The sequence below is a fragment of the Cynocephalus volans genome, chromosome 1 (assembly GCF_027409185.1).
Source record: "Cynocephalus volans isolate mCynVol1 chromosome 1, mCynVol1.pri, whole genome shotgun sequence".
Taxonomy (NCBI): domain Eukaryota; kingdom Metazoa; phylum Chordata; class Mammalia; order Dermoptera; family Cynocephalidae; genus Cynocephalus; species Cynocephalus volans.
Window position 1 is genome coordinate 108,771,777 of NC_084460.1, and position 23,615 is coordinate 108,795,391.

General features: G+C 37.4%; 1 protein-coding gene and 1 non-coding gene across 2 annotated transcripts in view; both read right to left on the minus strand.

Annotated features, from left to right (window-relative positions):
* The window catches only part of C1H3orf70 (chromosome 1 C3orf70 homolog), an 82,143-nt gene that overhangs the window by 12,245 nt on the left and 46,283 nt on the right, over positions 1–23,615 (minus strand). The window lies entirely within an intron of this gene.
* LOC134365606 (small nucleolar RNA SNORA73 family) lies at positions 14,434–14,630 on the minus strand. The gene has a single exon (XR_010022124.1). It is a non-coding gene; the product is annotated as a small nucleolar RNA SNORA73 family (small nucleolar RNA).

Consider the following 23,615-nt stretch of genomic DNA (forward strand, 5'->3'; position numbering starts at 1 on the left):
TACATCATTCAAGAACAGCCTTATTTTCAAAATTATACAAACCAATATAGCATTCTGGAACTTATTTTATAATAATCAGCCACAAAAATAATGAAACACATTCTAAACATCAATGAGAGGTAATTTAAAATCAAATTATTAACATTTATATACAAGAATTATAGTTTCCAATATAATCAAAATATATATGTTTTTCTTTAATCAGTTTTATTTTTTCGCAGCTGGAAGGTACAGAGATCTGAACCTGTGACCCTGGTATTATAAGGCTGTGCTCTAACCAACTGACCTAACAGGGCAGCCCTTTAATCAGTTTTAATAATTACCTTTCATGGGACTGCAAAATGGTGCCACCTTTATGGATAATGATATGGAGTTTCCTCAAACAATTACAGATAGATCTACCATACGACCCATCTATTCCACTGCTGAGCACATACCCGGAGGAATGGAAATTATCATGTTGAAGAAATACCTGTACTTTGGTGTTTACTGCAGCATTATTTACAATAACCAAGAGTTGGAACCAGCCCAAATGTCCATCAGATGAGTGGATAAATAAAAAGTGATACATCTACACAGTGGAATACTACTCTTCTATAAAAAAGAATGAACTACTACCATTCGCAGCAACATGGATGGACTTATTAGAAAAAATTATATTCAGTGAAATAAGTCAGGCACGGAAAGAGAAATACCACATGTTCTCACTTATTTGAGCGAGCTATAAATAAATAAATAATGTAAACAAATGGTGGGGGCAGGTGTGGGAAAGAAGACACAACAACCACAATTCCTTGAACTTGTTAAGTCAACAGATATGATGTTGATGGGGGGAAGGGTGGAGAGGGAGGGAGGAAAGAGGAATTGGTAAAGGGACACGAAAATCAACTACATTGTATGTTAACAAACTAAAAATTAAAAATAAATAAATAAATAAATAAATACCTTTCATGTCTAGTTAGGCTAGCCAACTTCAAAATTGCTGCCACTGGGGAAATCCATTGAGTTGGGGTAAGAAGTAACAAATTTAGCATTTATAGCTAAATAGCCTCTCTACTTCACTATCCACTTAACTACTCCTAAATGGGGACAATGAGGTTCAGATGATAGCACCAAAACTTAATTTGGAGCTTTGTTCTTGTATCACCTCTTCATCGTAGTAATTGGGTTGTAAAATCTATGGAGGGAGTCACTCCTCAGCAGACATTAAACAGTAAAGAGGAAAAGGGTTCAGAGTATGATGAGACTATGTGTTACCTCTCATTTCATTGCCTCTCACCTCCAAACTTTCCTTTCCATGTATGCTCTGCCATAATGGACAGAATTACTTTAAGTATGTTTCCTTTATAGTGAGCATGATATGACGCTTTCTCAGTTGAGGATGCTGGAAGGATACTACAGGAGGAAGGGGCTTCCCTGCTGATGGCTGCTGTGTAAGCCACACACCCAGAACACACACTTCCTTGGCAACCTTGTAGTCTTGGCCTGGCCTAATGATAACCTTCCCATGGCCATCTCCACATGGATACTAGCATTCCAAAGGCCTCCTGCCCACACCAAGCCTCTGCTCCCTCTACACAACCACACCATGAGTTACCAATTGCCTGTGTCCCACCTACACTCAAGAGAGCTGCTTCCTGCTTGCCAAGCAAGTGAGACTAGTACAGCCTGGGCAAACCAGCAAATTTCTCTGCTATCCTGTGGGCTGAACTATACTTTCTCCAACAAAGTCAGAACCTGAGACTGGGGGAAGGGACCTCCTTCCAAGTTCATCCTTCCCTAGGTATTCTCCTAGGGCCCTAGAGAATCGCACAGAATTTCCTTTTAACTTACAGTCACTTATTTGCATTTAATAATACTTTATATTAAACTTCCTTCTTATTTAATCTACTGTGTGGTTTCTATCTCCTGACGGGACTGAAATTGATTCAATGACCAAGATCAAGATGTGGTATTTCTTGTAGGTAGTCATTTTCTGGTTGCCTACTTAGAAAATCTAAGCATTAACAAATTAAGTAATTTACATATTTGGAACCTATACTAATAGATAATAAATTTTATGTATTACAATGCTAATAATCCTTTTGGTGTCTAAATTTAGACAAATTGATAAATAAATTTTAACAATTAAGTTTAACATTAATGGAGCAGAATTTTAGAAGAATGCATTCTAAAACCTATTTTTTAAAAGAAGCCTTTGCTACTTAAATATTTCTATACTAATAATGTCAAAACTAAGAAAAACAGAGCTTACTGAATACCCTTGATTATTTTTCCCCAAAGGAATGACATACAAAACCATTGAACTAAAAGTGCTTTTCCTGAAAGCACAAGCTGGGGAAAGAAATTCTGAATCCAGCCTTCCTAATAGATGAACATATGTTAATCTTAATTACAGAGTGAAAAACTTCAGCAGGTAGGTCAGAGTCACACTCAGTGACTTTATAAAAGAGAGCAAAGCATCAGGGCTGGCCAAGGATAGTACAGCTGTTTTCCCTAGAGCCTGGAATAAAACTGCCTTTGAGCAGAACAAAGGAGAGGAAGCACCCGTGCCTATAAAGTACGTGGAACATAAAAGGAGTCAACCATTTGAGAAAAGAAATCCTGATTTACATGTGAAGTTTCAGACAAAATTGGAGCAGTATGTAAAACAACCCTAAGACATTCAGCACTATGATAGCACTGTGGGGCCTTACACCTATTCGTCCTCATTGTGTGTGTGGAAATTTATGATTACAGAAGACACCTTTATGGTTTTAACATACTGACACATCATTGACATTTGGTAATATGATCATGCAGATTTTCAAGGCCAAATAAGATTTCTATGCATATGATGAGGTTCTAAAAATTACCACTTGAAAATATAAGGGATAAAAGGCCACACCAGCACAAGTATGATCCTTGCAGAGAAACAAAGCCACAAGCCTGTGGGGGAAAGGCTGTGGCTAAAAAACACTGCCGGGGATACCAGCCCCACAGCAAGGACAAAACAGGTCCAGGTACAGTTGTTCTGGATGTGTCCGGGCTAATCTCAGCAAAAAAAAAAAAACCATCCTGGGAACCGTCTAACAGTGCAGATGACTGATTCAAATAGGTCCCCAGCTGTTCTTGAAAACAGCATCCCAATCAGGGAATTAAAAAAAAAAAAAAAAAAATTGGCTAATAAAGAGCTAAATAGGATTTCTGTGAATTCTTGCAGACCATGAGCCTAAAGTGTCAGGTGAGATCTTCCTGATGGTTTTAAATAAAGAGAATAATGAGGTTTTTATTGCTCTGTCAGGAATATAAGTTCTATTCAAAACAAATAACTCCTAGAGTCCATTGGATAATGCTAATAACTCAGAAAATCCATACTTTCCCCCACAAAATCTCGGAGGATTACAAAATGATGTGATGAAGGCAGAAAGCATCTTCCTTTACAGTAAACATTTTTATGAACCCACAGAGAAAAAAAAATTGTATTCACATATTGCACTACCTGAGGAAACATTTCAAAACTACTCACTTTACTGCTTGGTAGGTGCGATGATTAATTTTGTGTGTCAACTTGGAGGATGTTTTTGGATGAGATTAACATTTAAATCAGTGAACTCTGAGTAAGAAAACATCCCTTCATAATGTGCGTAGGCCTCATCCAACCAGTTGAAGTTCTGAATAGAACAAAAAGACCAGCTTCCTGAGCAAGAGGGAAATCTCCAGTGGATTGCCTTTCGACTTCATCTGTGCCACTGGCTCTCCTGAGTCTCCAGCCTGTCAGCCTTCACACTTGAACTGGCACATCACTTTCCAGGGTCTCTGCCTGCTGGCCTTCAGACTGCAATTGAACCATCAGCTCTCCTGAATCTCAAGCCTGCTGGTCCACACTGCAGATTTGGACTTGCCAATCTCTACAATCGCATGAGTCAATTCCTTATCATAAATCAACCAATCTATCTCTCTATATATGTAAATATAAAGATATCCCTCTTGTTTGAGAAGCCAGTCTTTTTGTTCTATTCAAGCCTTCAACTGACTGGATGAGGCCTATCCACATTATGGAGGGCTGTTTGCTTACTCAGAGTTCACTGACTTAAATTAATGTTAATCTCATCTAAAAATTACCCTCCAACTTGACAATAAAAGTAACCATACACATCTATTTATCTATCTACATCCATCTGTATCTACATCTACATCATCTATATATATGTTCTGTTTCTCTGGAAAACACTGACTAATACAGTGGAACTCATTTTACCTGAAATGGTGATAAAATACTGTCATGGCAATATAATATGACCAACTTTAACTCACTTATGGGCAAAAAGAATGTACCCAACTCTTTAGTCTAGAACTCCTTTTCCTTGATGAGACCACCTATAAAGGGGATCATCTACCGCCTCTTCAATTGGCCCTCAGGACAGCCGGCAAGAAGCAGCACTGAGAAGCTTCAATCTCTTTTTAAGGGAAAACATGCATATGTATTACATATTCTAAATTGATTATAGAGCTAGATTAAGTCCAGTTACCCTATAACAAAATAATAAAATCCACATACATAAATAGGTTATTTTCATTGTTTTCTAATAAATATTGGCAGCATGATTTTTTCCCACTTTGGCTACCAATACTTTAGACTCCTAGCTATCATTCCAAAATATGAAATTTTTTGGACATTATTCTTTACGTAATTTAATTCTGGTTGTGACAGTGAATAAAAGCCAAACTGCATTCTGAGTCTTATGTTCTGATTCAATGTTGTAAAATCAAATGAAAATAATGTTAAGTACCTCAAATATTTTGAGTTATTTATTTCCAATTATTTCCTTTAGGTATTTTGAGATTTGCTACTGGGGTTCATGTTATCCTACTCCACATTTTGCATCCCTTTTCTAGTTATATGATGCCTATTTCTATGGCTGAATGTGTCCCCAAAAAAGCATGTTTTGGAAATTTAATCCCCAATATAACAGTGTTGGGAAGTGGGGCCTAATGGAAAGTATTTAGGTCATGAGGGCTTCACTCTCATGAATGAATTAGTGCCAATTATAAAAGGGCTTTAGGCTGAGAGTTCAATCTCTTGCTTTCTCTCACCTTCTCTTTGCCTTTCCACCATAAGATGGCACAGCAGGAAGGCCCTTATCAGGTGTTGGCCCCTTGATCTTGGAGTTCCCAGTCTCCAGAACCATAAGCCAATAAATTCCTGTTTGTTATGAATTACCCAGTCCCATGTATTCATTTATAGCAGCACAAAATGTACTAAGACACCTCTATAATCAAGGATCACCACTAGAAAATGGTTGTCATTTCTACCTCACAAAATAGTCCAGAAATAACAATTATAATACAGTGGAATAAGTGTTGTAATAGGATGACATATAGAGTCCAAAAGAGTAGCAGAGGAACAGAGGAGAGGAATCAACTGCAGAAGTAGGAGAGCAGGAAACAATTGTAAGAGGTGATGCTTGAGCTGAGTCTGGTGGCTGGAGACTTGGTGAGGCAGGAAAGGGTCAGGCATTCCAAGCACACAATGTGGGGTGTGAAGACACAGGGGTGCATAAAAGCAAATGTTTTCAGAGAGTTAAAATACTACATTATGGCTGGAATAAGGTGTAGGTACGAGAAGGAAGAGTCTGGGAAGATGGGCCAGGGCCATACCACAAAAGGTGTGTGTGCCATGCTAGAGAGAGTGGACCTAAAGATTTTATCCAGGGGGTAATGGGGAATCCCTAAGGATTTTAAGAGAAGAGGAGAGATGTCAGAGAACATTTTTGTTTTAGAAAGAACACTGTCAGAAGTATGAAAGAACGATTAAAGAGGTCAGAAGACAACTCAGGTAGTAGGACAGAAATGAATAAGAGCCTGAATTAAGGTAGTGGCAAAGAAGCAGGTTAGAAAGGAATAAATTCTGTGAAACTCAATTTGATATATAAAGTAAAGGAGAAGGAAGGGCCAAAGATGATTCCCAGGTTTCTGGTTTGAGCAATAGGTAGCTGGCAGTACCATTCACCAAGTTAAAAAATACAAAAGGAAGCACTCTGGATGTAGGGTGGAGCAAGAAGGCCGACTAGAAGACTCTACCACTCATCTCGCACACAAAGACAAACAAAACAATGAATACACAACAACGCTTAGACAAAAATAACTAAAGGAGAGCACTGGAGCACATCAGAGGGGTAACAGAAACACTACTGAGCACAGAAACTCAGGATAGCCACATAAAGAATCAAATGTTACCTGGGAAGGTAATATCCAGCTTCCACCCCCACATCCCTCAGCTAGGAGCAGCAGGCAGCCAGGAGAAACTTCTGCTTGCAGGGAAAAGGTAAGCAAGAGTTGTGCCACAGACACCTGCAATCCCAGCAACAAGGGAGCTGCCTATCCTTTGTAAGCCATGAGCCCAGTGTGCAGAGCTGCTGGGAGCCCATGCAACTGCATTAATCCAGGGAGGGAGTTCATGCTGAGCCCTGGGCTGCCATGGCAGTCACCATTTTAGGATCAAAGCCAACCCTGAGTGCATTTTGTCCCAGGACGCAACAGCCCTGGTATCTCCACAGCCCATAGCCCCCTCATCCCATCAGAACTCCAGCACCCAAACTCACACGGTACCCTGCACCCTGGGAACAGGCAGTCCAGGACTGTGCACAGGCCAACCAAAGGACAGAAAGCCAGTGTGCACACTTTCCAGAGCAAGAGAGCTGAATGGTCAGGGCCTCCTGCCACCATCAGCAGCCCTGCTCTCTTCAGTGGAGCACTTGTGCACCTCTCACAAGGGCACTGAGTCTTGCCGCGGCTCCAGTAAACCCACCCAGAGCCACACATTTATGCTGGGGAACTGCTGAGTACCTCCAGGCCTATCTTAAGGGCACAGAGCCCTGTTCCCAGCTCTGGTGAGCCCACCAAGCTGGGGAGCTGAAGAGGAACCTAGCATCTCTCTTGGGGACACAGGGGCCCACCCACAGCCCCAGCAGCCCTGTGTGGAGCAGCCCACTCCAGCTGAGGAGCCACAGAGTGACTCAGTGTCTGTCTTGGGAGGCAGGAGCTCATCTGTGGCCCCAGCAACCTCACCCAGAGTGGCCCACTCCAGCCAAGGAGCTGCAGAGTGACCCAGCATCTCTCTTGGGGGTATAGGAACCAACCAACAACCCTAGTGACCCTGTGCAGAGCAACCAACTCCAGCTAAGGATCAGTGTCTCTCTTGGGGGTGCAGGAGCCCATCCACAGCCCCAGCAAACTCACTGAGAGTGGCCCCCTTGAGCTGAGGAGCTGAAGAGTGCCCCAGCATCTTTCTTGGGGACACAGGGTCCTGCCTAGACCACAGTGACCTTACCCAGAGTGGCCTACTCCAGCTGAGGTTCTGCAGACCAACTCTCTCTTCAGGGTGCAGCATGACCCCAGCAACCTCACCCAGAGTGGCCCATTCCACCCAATGAGCTACAGAACACCCCAGCATCTCTCTTGGGGGCACAAGGGTCTGACCATGACTGCAGTGGCCTCACCCAGAGTGATACACTCCAGTTGAGCAGCTGCAGAGCACCCCAGCACCTCTCTTGGGGGCACAGTATCCTGGCCATAGTGATCTCGCCCAGTGTTACCCACTTCACCTGAAGAGCTGAGGAGCACCCCAGCACCTCCTTTGGGGATGCAGGGCCCAGCCTGAAGCCCCAGTGACCCTGACCAGAGTCACCCACTTCAGCTGAGGAGCTTCTGAGTACCTCATTATCTCCCTCAAAGTTCAAGGTCCTAAACTCCACTCCACCAATCCTACCCAGGGTCACCCATTTAAGCTGGAGGAACTGCAAAGCACCCCAATGCCTCTATCGAAACACAGGATCTTGGCCAGTGCACTAGTGAGCACACCCAGGGTCGCCCACTCCAGCTGAGGGGCAGCAGAGCATTCCGGTGCTTCACTCAAGAGCTCATCCACTACCCCTGCAACCCAGCTCATTATCGCCTACTCCAGCAAAAAGCTGCTAAGCACTCCAGCACCTAGGTCACAGAGGAACTCACAAATAACTCCAAAACTGAATACAGTCATAAAAATCACAGAGACTACACTACTGTGCTCACTCAGAACCAAATCTAAAACACTCTGCTCAACTGACACTATAACACATCTACAGGGAAGGGTCTCTCTCTCTTCAAAAGCTACTCCATAATATAGAAGAAGTGACTGTTCCACCACATGCCCAGACATCAATGTAGGGATACAAGAAACATGAAAACACAGGAAACATGACAACCCCAGAGAAACATAAAATTTCTTCAGCAGCAGACCTCAAAGAATAGAAAATCTATGAAATGCCTGAAAAGGAATTCCAAAGAATAATCTTAAGGAAACTCAATGAGATACAAGAAAATACAAACAACACAAAGAAATGAGAAAAACAATTCAGGATCTGAATGAGGGATTCAACAAAGAGATATCTTAAAAAGAACCAAGTACAAATCTTGGAACTGAAGAATTCATTTGATGACATAAAAAACACAACTGAGAGCTTAAACAACAATGCAGCTCAATCAGAAGAAAGAATTTCTGAACTTGAAGACAGGCATTTCAAAACAATCCAGTCAGACAAAAAAACAAAAATTAGAAATGAAGAAAGCCTATAAGACCTATGAGACAACTGTAAGCATACAATCATCTGTATTATGGGTGTTCTGGAGAAGGAAAAGAAAGGAAAAGGCATCAAAAACCTGTTTAATGAAATAATGGCTGAAAACTTCCAAAATATTAGGAGAGATATGGACTTCCAGATCCAAGAGGCTCAAAGATCACCAAACAGATTTAATTCAAAAAGTCCTCCCTGAGACACACTGTAGTCAAACTGTCAAAAGTAAAAGAGAGAATTCTAAAAACAGCAAGAAAAAAGCATCAAGTCACCTATAAAGTAATACTTACACAAGACTAACAACAAATTTCTCAGCAGAAAACTTACAAGCCATGAGAGACTGGAATGATACATTCAACATGCTTTAAGAAAAAAACACCAGCCTAGAATAATATACCCAGCAAAGCTATCCATCGGATATGAAGGAGAAATAGTGTCTTTCCCAGACAAACAAAAACTTTAGAAATTCACAACTACAAGTCCAGCCCTACAAGAAATACATAAGGGAATCCTACATCTGGAAGCAAAAGAATGATAATCATCACCATGATAACATGTAATAGACTAAAACTCACTGGTCGACCACACATGCAAATGAGAAAGAGTAAGAAATTATATCTTATCACTACAAAAAACCATCATACAGCAAAGACAAACAAAGAGAAAGGAACAAAAGATATATAAAACCATAAAAATTAAATAAAACATCAAGGGTAAGGCAATACCTTCCAATAACAACCTTGAATATAAATGGATTAAATTCCCTGTTTAAAAGATATAGACTGGCTGAATGTATTAAAAACAAGACCCAACTATATGCTGCCTCTAAGAAATTCACTCCACCTGTAAAGACACATACAGACTAATAGCAAAGAGATAGAAAAAGATATTCCACACAAACAGAAACCAAAAACAACCAAGAGTAGTTATACTGACATTGGATAAAAGAGACTTTAAACCAAAAGCTATAAAAAGAGACAAAGAAGGACATTAAATAATGATAAATGGGTCAATTCACCAATAGGATGTAACAATTGTAAATATATATGCACCCAATATCAGAGCATCCAGATATATAAAGCAAGTATTACTGGATCTGAAAGGAGAAATAGACCCCAATACAATAACAGCTGGAGACTTCAACACCCCTCTCTCAGCATTGGACAGATTATCTAGACAAAAAATCAACAAAAACCCAATAGATTTAAAGCACTACAGACCAAATGGACTTGACAAATATTTATAGAACATTTCATCCAATTACTACAAAATATACAGAATATAGGAGCACATGGATTATTAGGCCACAAATCAAGTCTGGACAAATTTTTAAAAATTGAAATCATATCAAGTATCTTTTCAGACCACAACAGAATAAAACGAGAAATTAATAACAGTTGAAACTTTGGAAACTGTACAAATACATGGAAATTAAACAACATGCTCCTGAATGATCAATGGGTCAAAGAAGAAATTAAGTAGGAAATCAAAAAATTCTTTGAAACTAGAAGCACATCATATCAAAACCTATGGGATACTGCAAATGCAGTACTAAGAGGGAAGTTTATTGCAATAAGTGCTTATATCAAAAAATTAGAAAGATTCAAATAAACAACTTAATGTTACACCTCAAGGAACTAGAAAGGTAATAACAATCCAAACCCAAAATTAGTAGATGATAGGAAATAATAAAGATCAGAGCAGAAGTAAATAAAATAGACACCAAAAAAAGATACAAAAGGTTAATGAAACAAAAAGTTGTATTTTTGAGAAGATAACAATATTGACAAACCATTAACTAGACTAAGATATAAAGAGAAAAGATCCAAGTAACGAAAACCAGAAATGAAAAAGACATCACAACTTATACCACAGAAATAGAAAGAATCATTAGAGACTATTAAAAACAACTATACACCAACCAATTGGAAAATCTGGAAGAAATGGATAATTTTCTGCACATATAGAACCTCCCAAAAATGAATCAAGAAGAAATAGAAAATCTGAACAGACCAATAATGAGCAATGAGATTGAATCAATAATTAGCAGTCTCCCAATAAAGAAAAGTTGAGGACTGGATGGGTTCACTTCAGAATTCTACCAAACTTTTAAAGAAGAGTTAATACCAATTCTTCTCAAACTATTCCAAAAAATCAAAGCAAAAAGTATTCCCCCAAACTCATTCTGAGGCCAGCATCACTAGGATACCAAAATCAGACAACGAACACAGAAAAAAAAGAAAACTACAGGCCAATATCCTTGATGTACATAGATGCATAAATTCTCAAAGTACTAGCAGACTGAATACAACAGCACATCAAAAAGATTATACACCATGATCAAGTGGGATTTATCCCCAAGGATGATTCAACATATTCAAATCAATAAAATAAATGTGAAACACCACATCAACAAAATGAAGGACAGAAACCATAGGATCATCTCAACAGATTCAGAAAAAGTATTTGATAAAATTTAATGTCTCTTCATGATAAAAACTCTCAACAAATTAGGTATAGAAGGAAAGGCACAATAAAGGCCATATATGACAAACCCACAGCTAACATCATCCTGAACAGGGAAAAGTTGAAAGCTTTTCCTCCAAGAAAAGGAACAAGACAAGGATGCCCACTTTCACCATTCCTATTTAACACAGTACTGGAAGTTCTAGCCAGAGCAAACAGGAAGGAGAAAGAAACAAAGCACATCCAAATTGGAAAAGAGGAGATCAAACTGTTCCCGTCTGCAGATGACATGATCTTATATACAGAAAAATCTAAAGACTTCACCAAAAAACTCTTACAACTGATAAAAGAATTCAGTAAAGTTCCAGGATACAAAATCAATACACAAAAATCAGTACTGTTTCAACACACCAACAATGAATTAGCAGAAAAACAAATCAAGAAAGCAATCCCATTTTGAGCTAAAAGAAAAAAAAAACAACTGAGCTACAAAAAAAAAAAAAAAAAAAGATATTTGGGAATTAATTTAACCAAGGAGATGAAAAATCTGTACAATGAGAACTATAAAACACTGATGAAAGAAATTAAAGAGGACACAGAAAAATTGAAAAACATTCCATGTTCATGGATTGGAAGAATTAATATTGTCAAAATGACCAAACTACCCAGAGTGATCTACAGATTCAATGCAATTCCTACCAAAATACCAATGATATTCTTTACAGAAATAGTCAAAACAATCCAAAAATTCACATGGAACCACAAAAGACTCCAAAGAGCCAAAGCAATCCTGAGCAAAAAAGAATACAGCTGGACACATACTACATGGCTTCAAAATATACCACAAAGTTATAGTAATCTAAACTGCATGGTACTGGCAAAAAAACAGACACATGGACTAGTGGAATACAATAGAGAACCCAGAAATAAATCCATATATTTATAGCCAACTGATCTTTGACAAAGGCAGCAAGGACATACATTGGGGAAAGGACAGACTCTCCAATAAATGGTGCTGAGAAAACTGAATATCTTTGTGCAAAAGAATGAAATTAGACCCCATCTCTCACTATACATCAAAATCAACTCAAAATAGATTAAAGATTTAAAGGTAAGACCCCCAAAAGAAAACACATGGGAAATGGCAAAGGTTTTACAAATAAAACCTCAAAAGCACAGTCAAGAAAAGCAAAAATTAACAAATGGGATTATATCAAATTAAAAAGATCTGCACAGCAAAGGAAATAATCAACAGAGCGAAGAGACAACCTAAAGAATGGGAGAAAATATTAGCAAACTATGCATCCAACAAGGGATTAATATCCAGAACATAGAACTCAAACAACTCAATAGTAAAAAAAAAAAAAAAAAAACCCAAACAAAAACAATCTGATTAAAAAATGGGCAAAGGAGCTGAATAGACATTTCTCAAAAGAAGACATACAAATGGCCAATAGATATATGAAAAAAATGCTCAGTTTAGCATCACTAATCATCAGAGAAATGTAAATCAAAACCACAATGAAATATCTCATCCCAGTTAGACTGGCTATTATCAAAAAGACAGAAGATAACAAATGCTAGCAAGGATGCAGAGAAGGGAGAACTCTTACACATTGTTGGTGGGAATGTAAATTAGTACAATTGTTATGGAAAACAGTATGGAGGTTTCTTAAACAACTACAGATAGAACTAACATACGATCCAGTAATCCCACTACTGGGTATATATACAATGGAAAAGAAGTCATCATGCGGAAGGGATACCCGCACTCCCATGTTTATCACAGTTCTATTCACAGTAGCCAAGATTTGGAACCAACCTAAATGTCCATCAAGGGATGATTGGATAAAGAAAATGTGATATAAAAAATAGAAAAAGAAAAAGAAAATGTGGTATATATACACAATGGAATACTACTCAAAAATAAAAAGAATGAAATTCTGCCATTAGCAGCAACATGGATAAGTTTGGGCAGAATTACGTTAAGTGAAATAAACCAGGCACAGAAAGAGAAATACCGCATGTTCTCACTCCTATGTGGGAACTAAAAAATAATAATAAATTGAACCTTTAGAAGTAGAGAGTAGAACTGTGGTTATCAGAGGCTGGAAGGGGAAGGGGGATAGTGAGAGCTTTGTTAAATGGACACAAAATTACAGCTAAATATGAAAAATAAGTTCTACTGGTGTACAGTAGTGCTAGGTATCTATAATTAACAACCATTTATTGTATGTTGTCAAATGGCTAGAAGAGAGGAGCCTAAATTTTCTTATAACAAAGAAACAAATTTTTGCAATGATGAATTTGCTAACTATCATGATTTGATCACTACACATTGTATACATGTACTGAAATATAACTCTATACTCCATAAATATGTAAAATCAAAATGTTTCAATTTTTAAAAGTTAAAAAAAGAAAGAAATACAAAAGGAATTCCACTTCTGGGAAAGATGGATTAACAGGGACCAGAAAAGACAACAAAAAACAGCAGAGCAATATTAAACAATGGTTTTTAATACTGTGAGCATCAGAGAAAAGCAATTACCTCCGAGAAAGAAAACAAAAGAAGCCCTATAAGCCCAAACTTGGATAGTTTTGTATTCCTATAAATATTCTTGAGATTTGTTCTGGGCCTTGAGACTATTTCCTGGCCACAAAAACCTGGAGACTATTTCCTGGCCACAAGTGTAGGGAAATCAAACCAAAATGAAGCCCAAAACATTCTCTGAAATGAAAAGACAAAGCTGAAAGTCCACGGAGACTTTCCAAGAGTACCTTGGAGTAGACAGCTGCACAAAGAGAAAAAACCCAGAGATCTGTGCAGGGCCCCCTTGAGTATTCAGTAACATACTGATGAGTACATGCAAATGAGGAAACTAACAAAGGCCAGGAAAAGAACATCTGAATCAGTGCCCACCATTCACACAGAGCTGTTCCCATCAGACTGATGAGAAAAACTTGTCACTCCCAGGGCATTAAGGACAGTTCTCAGAAAGTCTTGCCTGAGTACTAGGGAAAAATTAGCCCTAGAGTGAGCATTGCTCATGACCCACCTAACAAACGATAAAAGCAAAACCTGAAAGGATCAAACTGTTTCCAAGTAACTGCATCCCAGAACAAAGCTCAAGAATGTTTATAGGAATACAAAAATATCCAGCAACCAACAAGATAAAATTCACAATGTTGGCAACCAATCAAAGATAACCAGACATATGAAGAAATTCACAGTGCTGGCAACCGAAGGTTATCAGACATATCAAATACAACCTATGATGTGGAAAATATCAATTAATCAAAATCCACCCAGAATTAACCCAGATGTTAAAATTAACAGAGACACTGAAACAATTATTATTTTTCTCTCCAGGGCTGTTTCCTACATGGTTTGTCTCCTCAGTCATTGTCCACAGGACTCTAAGAAGCTGTAGGAATAAGCAGGTGCAGCCTTGAGGCCCAACTTCACATCTCCAACGTAGTGGAAAGAGACTGGAAAGAGCCCTATGCTCCCCTATGCCACATGGACAGAGCTCAGGGAGAGTGACCACCTGGAAGTATCCACACTGGACTAAAACAATTATTATAATTCTATTCCATATGTTCAACAGGTTAAGGAGATGCTGGGACAATTGGATATCTACATGCAAAAGGAAGAAGTTAGACCCATACTTCACACCAAATACAAAAATCAACTCAAAATGGACCACAGACCTAAACATAAGAGTTAAAACTATAAAACCCTTAGAAGCAAGCATACGAATAAATCTTTGTGACCTTGAATTAGGTATTGTGTTATTAGATATGACACCAAAAGCACAAGCAACAAAAGAAAAAATAAATTTGACTTCATCAAAATCAAAAACCTTTGTGCTTCAAAATACATCATCAATAAAGTGAAAAGGCAACCCACAGGAGGCAGAAAGTATTTGCAAGTTACATATCTGCTAAGGGACTTGTATCAGTATACAGAACTCTCACAACTTAGCAATAAGACAACAAATAATCTAATTTTTTAAATGGGCAAAGGATGTGAATAGACATTTCTCTAAAGAAATACAAATAGCCAATGAAAAAATGCTCAATATCATTAGCCATTAGGGAAATGAAAATCAAAACCACAATGAGCTACCACTTCACCCTCACTAGGATGACTATAACCAAAAAGAGACAATAACAAGGGTTGGTAAGATGTGGAGAATTGGAGCTCTGATACACTGCTGGTAGGAATGTAAAATGGTACAGTAGCTCTGGAAAACAATTTTGTAGTTTCTCAAAAAGTTAAATAGAGAGTTACTATAAGACTCAGCAATTACATACCTAGCTATATAACCAAGAGAATTAAAAAGATATGCATAAAACTTGTGCACAAATGTTCACAACAATTGTTCATAATAACCAAAAGATGAAATCAACCCAAATGTCCACAACGGGCGAATGGATAAACAAAAAGTGAAGTAATATATCTATACAGAAAAAAATATTCAGTCATAAAAAGGAACGAAGTACTGATACATGCTACAACATAGATAAACCTTGAAAACACTATACTAAGAAGTCAGTCATAGGGCCGAGCCCGTGGCGCACTTGGTAGAGTGCTGCGCTGGGAGCGCGGCGACGCTCCCACCGTAGGTTCGGATCCTATATAGGACTGACCGGTGCACTCACTGGCTGAGTGCCGGTCACGAAAAAACGACAAAAAAAAAAAAAAAAAAAAAAAAAGAAGTCAGTCATAAAACATATAGCATAATTGTATTTACATGAACTGTACAAAACAGGCCTATCTACAGAGACAGAAAATAAATTAGTGGTTGCCTAGGGCTGGAAGAATGGCAGAGGGGAGGCAAAGGAGAGTGCTTGAGAATGGCTACAGAGTTTCTTTCGGGGTGATGAAAATGTTCTGGAATTAGATAGTGGTGGTGGTTGCACAACCTTGTGAACATACTAAAAACCACTGGCTATACACTTTAAAAGGGTGAATTTTATGGTATGTAAACTATATCTAGTGGGTTTTTTTTAAAGCACAATTTAAAAGAACACAAACCTAGTCTCACCCATAACTCAGTGCTTCTCAGACTATCTGTGGTAAGGGAATCCTTTTGTTGTTGCTGTTTGTAATTTCCAATCTGTTGCAGATACTTTTGTAAAATCCAAAAGAAATGAATTACTAAAATACAAAATTTAAAAAGACATGTAAAATACAAGCCTAAATTTTTTACAGTTGGTTTCAACAAGTATGAAATTATTCTTTAAAAAATACCACAGTGGATAAAACAAACAAAAATACCACAGTGAGAAAAGAAAAACTTTTAAATGCAGGCAGAGAAAAAAACATACATAAAGGTGACAAACAAGATGGTAGAGTAGAAAGCCCTGGACCCTCCTTCTCCCATAAACACAATAATTCACAAACAAATTCCCTTTGTGAGAAACCCAGAAACTAAGTGAAAGACTCCTGCACCTAGGGTGAATGCATGGCTAACTGGCCAACAAAGGAGATGAAATGGAATCATAAAAATTCTGTTAATACAAAAGAAGGTGGAAAAAGAGGAAAAAGGAACCAAGAAAAGAAAGAGAAAACAGCCAGGTGACAATCTTAAACCTAAGTATATCAATCACATGTTTGTCACATTAAATGTAAATGGTTTAAACACCTGATTAAAAGATTATCAAACTGGATTAAAAAAAAAAAGACCCAATGATACAGGAGGTGCTCAGTTTCCCTGGGCTCAGGTTACAGGACACACCTCTGGGTTACAAGCCATTCCCCAAGGTTTCAGGCCCCTCCTTTTGGCCCTCCCCTAATAGAAAGTTACTGTTTCCAGTTAGACCTATTTTTAGCACCAACATGCGGGGAAAGTGAGACCATAAGGGGCTGGTTTATGCAAATCCAGTGGCTGGGCATGCTCAGTAGAGAGGGGTTACATAACCCTAGTGGTTGAATGAACTTCCACTAGAGGTGCTAGAGAGCACAGAATATTCTTGAATATGCCTGGTGCATGTGACAGGATTTGACCAATGAACATGTTCCAAGAAGAGACCAACTAAACATGTGCAAGACTAATGTTACATAACTGGGAACCACCCCCTTAATTGAATATTCATCAGACAGAGAAACTCTAAAAGCTAAATCCCAGCAGAAGGCTGGGGTTGTTGCTAAATTTCCTGAAGGCAACCCACACTTCCACTGGCTGAGGTGTGTATACATTACTTTGTATCAAACTTAAATTCAGCAAGTGTTTGCTCACTATCTTGAGCCAGTCTGCATTCTGTACTCAGCTTTAAGTATGTATTTCTTACTTTTATGTTAAACTTGGTATAGGCCCTGCTCAATCTCTGGAGCTATGCTGCACTCTCTCTGTGGAACCTGTATTTCTTATCTGCTGTATTAAACTTGTTCTCAGTTTCTACTGTGACTCTGTCCTTGAATTCTTTATTGTGGTGGAATCAAGAACCTGGTAAGAGGACAGGGTAGGTTGAAGCTGACTATCGGGCCCCACCCCTGAACCCTACCTTTGACATCACCAACTCCATGACACCTAAAAATATGAATTTCAGACAAAGGCACAAATACGTAAAAGTAAAAAGATATAATTAACATTAACCAAAAGAAAACTAAGGAAGCTATATTAATATCAGACAAAATAATTTCACAGCAAAGAATATTACCTGGGATTTTAAAAAATTCTTTTCATAATGATAGTATGAGGTAAATTAATTAAGAGGACATAACAATCTTAAATGTTTATGATCCTAATAACAGAGATTTAAAGCATTCAAAACAAAAACTGATAGAACTGCAAAGAGAAATAGACAAATCAACAAGAAGTTCTCATACCCCTTTCTCAATAAGTGATCATGAGCTGAAAGCAAAGATAGTGAAGACTTAACACTTTCAACCAGCATGACTTGATTGACTTTTATAGAACACTCCACTCAACAAAGCAGAATATGCATTCTTCTCAAGTGTACAAGGAATATTTACCAAGATAGACCATAATCTGGACCACAGATCCAGACTCAATAAGCTTATATTTAAAAGGATTCAAGTCATACAAAGTATGTTCTTTGATCATGACGAATTAAACCAGATCTGTACACTAAAAATACAAAACACTGCTGAGAAAAATTAAATGGAATTATCTTATTCGTGGGTTAGAAATCTAATACCGATAAGATGTCAATTCCCCACTCCAGATTCATCTATAAATTCAATATAATTCATTCAAATTTCCAGCAACTGACAAGTGATTCTAAAAGTCATATAAAATATAAAGGAGCTAGAACCATCAAAATAACAAAGTTGGAGGGCTAACACTATCTAATTTCCAGAGTTATCTAAAGCTACAGTAATTAAGACAGTGTGCTACTGGTATCAAGATAGACAAACAGATCAATGGAACAGAAATGAGAGTCCAGGAATAGACCCACAAACATATGGACAACTGATTTTTGACAAATATGGAAAGGCAAGTCAGTGGAGAGAGGAGAGTCCTTCAAAGAATGTCCTAGAACAATTGGATATCCATATGCCAAAAAATGAAATTTAATCCATACCTGACACTCCCTATAAAAATAAATTCAAAATAGATCATTTACTATAAAGAAGGTCCGGGTCTTGAGAATTTTTTAATGCAGATTCCTAACTTTCCAAAGTGAGATTCTCCTGTGCATTTGAATAGATTATACTCGGTACTGCTAGCCCTTAGCACAAGGGGAACATTATAAATGTAAAACTTAGAACTATAACATTTCTACAAGAAAACATAGAAGAAAATCTTTATGATATTGGGTTATGGAAAGCTATTTTGAATGACATCCAAATCGTGATATAATAAAACAAACTGATAAATTGGACCTCATCAAAATTAAAATTCCTGCTCTTTGAAAAATACTGTTACAAAAATGAAAAGACAAGCTACAGGTTGGGAGAAAATATCTGCAAATAATGTACCTGATAAAGGACTAGTATCCAGAATATATAACAAACTCTCAAAACTCAATAAGAAAACAAACAGCCCAATTAAAAATGGGCACAAGATTTGAATAAACACTTCGTCAAAGATGAAATACAGATAACAAATAAGAATATGAAAAGGTGTTCAACATCATTAGTCATTATGGAAATGCAAATTAAAACCACAATGAGATATTACTACACACTTATTAGAAATCTGGATCTGTATGCAGGATTAGAAATATACCAGATATATATACATATATACACACACACATATATATGCTTAAGGCATCATATATCTGTATCTCAACTGGATTAAAACATTGAATTTAAAAAGAAAAAGTAAAGATAGTTATTGAGTAGAAGAAATGATTGTAATTCTTGTGGTAGCATATTCTATATACACCATGCCTTTGGAGGAAGAAAGGCAGACCAGCTATCACTGGTGTCATACAGAAGGTGCTAATAAATATTTATTCAATGGTTATATACTAAAAGTATGTCTTTGGAAAGGTTTGTGCTATCCTAACTACAAAAGTATTTCCTTTAATATGTCTGCCTAACAGCTACTCTGAGGTCACTAAAAAAATTCCTTGCTATAAAGGAACATAGGAGCAGAAATGGATCAATGGAAAAAGTGCTCAAAAAAAAAATTAGTTTTTGCAAATTAAGTCACTCAAAGCAAACAGCCGAGAAAATACTGATGTAAAAAATAAATTTACTAAAAATGTTTGCTTTGGAAATCTACTCTAAATTAATTTTTCAGCATACATTCATTTAGAGACCTCCACAGGAAAGTTCTTGCCCTACTACAAGCTCACCCATTAAAACTTACTATAAAGGGGTGCTAATAAATGATGCAAACACATGGAGGATTTTAAGGAAAGTATATAACTATAAATCTACTAAGAGATTAAAGTCCTAGACTGTCATGCAGATTCCACAGTGCATCAAGATATGAGATGGTTACCTGAGTAAAAGGTTCAGTCACAGGAATTATACAGTGAAGAATAGGTAGAGGATTAAACACATTGGTGAAAATCAAAAATGTTTTTAAACTACAGTATTTTGTCCTATTAAGGAAACTTAATAACAAGAACAAAAAGGGGTAATGTACCCAGACAAGAGAAACCTGCTAGTCATCACAATTTCCTAGTAGGATTTTTAAATTTTGTTTTGTTTTCTAGTGGGGTTTTGGGTTTGTTTTTGTTGTTTTGTAGTTTTTTTATTTTAACATTTACTTGTATATATTTGTGGGGTACAGGGTGTTGTTTCTTCTTTTTTTTTTTTTTTTTTGACTTCTCGGCTTTATTTATTTATTTAAATTTTATTTTGTCGATATCCATTGTGGCTGATTATTGTTCCCCATCACCAAAACCTCCCTCCCTCCCCCTTCCCCCCCAACAATGTCCTTTCTGTTTGCTTGTCGTATCAACTTCAAGTAATTGTGGTTGTTATATCTTCTTCCCCCCACTCTCCGGTTTCTTTTATGTGTGTGTGGGTGTGTGTGAATTATATATTAATTTTTAGCTCCCACCAATAAGTGAGAACATGTGGTATTTCTCTTTCTCTGCCTGACTTGTTTCACTTAATATAATTCTCTCAAGGTCCATCCATGTTGTTGCAAATGGCAGTATTTCATTCATTTTTATAGCTGAGTAGTATTCCATTGTGTAGATGTACCACATTTTCCATATCCACTCATCTGATGATGGACATTTGGGCTGGTTCCAACTCTTGGCTATTGTAAAGAGTGCTGGGATGAACATTGGGGAACAGGTATACCTTCGACTTGATGATTTCCATTCCTCTGGGTATATTCCCAACAGTGGGATAGCTGGGTCGTATGGTAGATCTATCTGCAATTCTTTGAGGAACCTCCATACCATTTTCCATAGAGGGTGCACGATTTTGCAGTCCCACCAACAATGTATGAGAGTTCCTTTTTCTCCGCAACCTCGCCAGCATTTATCGTTCAGAGTCTTTTGGATTTTAGCCATCCTAACTGAGGTGAGATGGTATCTCAGTGTGGTTTTGATTTGCATTTCCCGGATGCTGAGTGATGTTGAGCATTTTTTCATATGTCTGTTGGCCATTTGTATATCTTCCTTAGAGAAATGCCTACTTAGCTCTTTTGCCCATTTTCTAATTGGGTTGCTTCTTTTTCTCTTGTAAAGTTCGTTGAGTTCCTTATATATTCTGGATATTAATCCTTTGTCAGATGTATATTTTGCAAATATTTTCTCCCACTCTGCTGGTTGTCTTTTAACTCTGTTAATTGTTTCTTTTGCTGTGCAGAAGCTTTTTAGTTTGATATAATCCCATTTGTTTATTTTTCCTTTGGTTGCCTGTGCTTTTGGGGTTGTATTCATGAAGTCTGTGTCCAGTCCTATTTCCTGAAGTGTTTCTCCTATGTTTTCTTTGAGAATTTTTATTGTTTCAGGGTGTATATTTAAATCCTTAATCCATTTTGAGTTGATTTTAGTATATGGTGAGAGGTATGGATCTAGTTTCATTCTCCTGCATATCGATATCCAGTTATCCCAGCACTATTTGCTGAAGAGGCAGTCCCTTCCCCAGTGAATAGGCTTGGTGCCTTTGTCAAAGATCAGATGGCAGTAAGTGTGTGGGTTGATTTCTGGATTCTCTCTTCTATTCCATTGATCAGTGTGTCTGTTTTTATGTCAGTACCATACTGTTTTGGTTATTATAGCTTTGTAGTATAGCTTAAAGTCAGGTAGTGTTATGCCTCCAGCTTTATTTTTTTTGCTCAGCATTGCTTTGGCTATGCGTGGTCTTTTATTATTCCATATAAATGTCTGGATAGTTCTTTCCATTTCTGAGAAAAATGTCTTTGGAATTTTGATGGGGATTGCACTGAATTTGTATATCACTTTGGGTAGTATGGACATTTTCACTATGTTGATTCTTCCAATCCAAGAGCATGGGATATCTTTCCATCTTCTTGTATCCTCTCTAATTTCTCTCAGTAGTGGTTTGTAGTTCTCATTATAGAGATTTTTCACCTCCTTGGTTAACTCAATTCCTAAGTATTTTATTTTTTTGGTGGCTATTGTAAATGGGCAGGCTTTCTTGATTTCTCGTTCTGCATGTTCACTATTGGAGAAAAGAAATGCTACTGATTTTTGTGTGTTGATTTTGTATCCTGCTACTGTGCTGAAATCATTTATCAATTCCAAGAGTTTTTTTGTAGAGGTTTTAGGCTGTTCGATATATAGGATCATGTCATCTGCAAACAGGGACAGTTTGACTTCATCTTTTCCAATCTGGATGCCCTTTATTTCCTTCTCTTCTCTGACTGCTCTGGCTAGTACTTCCAACACAATGTTGAATAGGAGTGGTGAGAGTGGGCATCCTTGTCTAGTTCCTGTTCTTTAAGGAAAAGCTTTCAGCTTTTGCCCATTCAGGATGATATTGGCAGTGGGTTTGGCATATATGGCTTTAATTATGTTGAGATACTTTCCCTCTGTACCTAACTTATAGAGGGTCTTTGTCATGAATGAGTGCTGAACTTTATCAAATGCTTTTTCAGCATCTATAGAGATGATCATATGGTCCTTGTGTTTGAGTTTATTAATATGGTGTATCACATTTTTTGATTTGCATATATTGAACCAACCTTGCATCCCTGGGATGAATCCCACTTGATCGTGGTGAATAATTTTACGTATGTGTTGCTGTATTCTGTTTGCTAGTATTTTAGTGAGGATTTTTGCATCTATATTCATCAAGGATATCGGCCTGTAGTTTTCTTTTTTGGTTATATCTTTACCTGGTTTTGGTATCAGGATGATGTTTGCTTCATAGAATGAGTTTGGGAGATTTGCGTCCGTTTCAATCTTTTGGAATAGTTTGTAAAGAATCGGTGTCAATTCCTCTTTGAATATTTGGTAAAATTCTGCTGTGAATCCATCTGGTCCTGGGCTTTTCTTTGTTGGGAGCCTTCTGATAACAGCTTCAATCTCCTTTATTGTTATTGGTCTGTTCAAATTTTCTACGTCTTCATGGTTCAGTTTTGGGAGCTTGTGTGTGTCCAGAAATTTATCCATTTCCTCCAGATTTTCAAATTTGTTGGTGTATAGTTGTTTATAGTAGTCTCGAATGATTCCTTGTATTTCAGATGAATCAGTTGTAATATCGCCTTTTTCATTTCTAATTTTTGTTATTTGAGTCTTCTCTCTTTTTTTTTTTTTGTTAGCCATGCTAATGGTTTGTCAATTTTATTTATCTTTTCAAAAAACCAACTTTTTGATTCACTGATCTTTTGAATTGTTTTTTTGGTTTCAATTTCATTCAGTTCTGCTCTGATCTTAATGATTTCTTTCCGTCTGCTAACTTTAGGTTTGGATTGTTCTTGTTTTTCTAGTTCTTTAAGGTGAAGTGTTAGGTTGTTCACTTGCCATCTTTCCATTCTTCTGAGGTGAGCATTTAATGCAATAAATTTCCCCCTTAATACTGCTTTTGCAGTATCCCACAGGTTTTGGTATGATGTATCATTATTTTCATTAGTTTCAATAAATTTTTTGATTTCCTGCTTGATTTCTTCTTGGACCCATATGTCATTAAGTAGAATG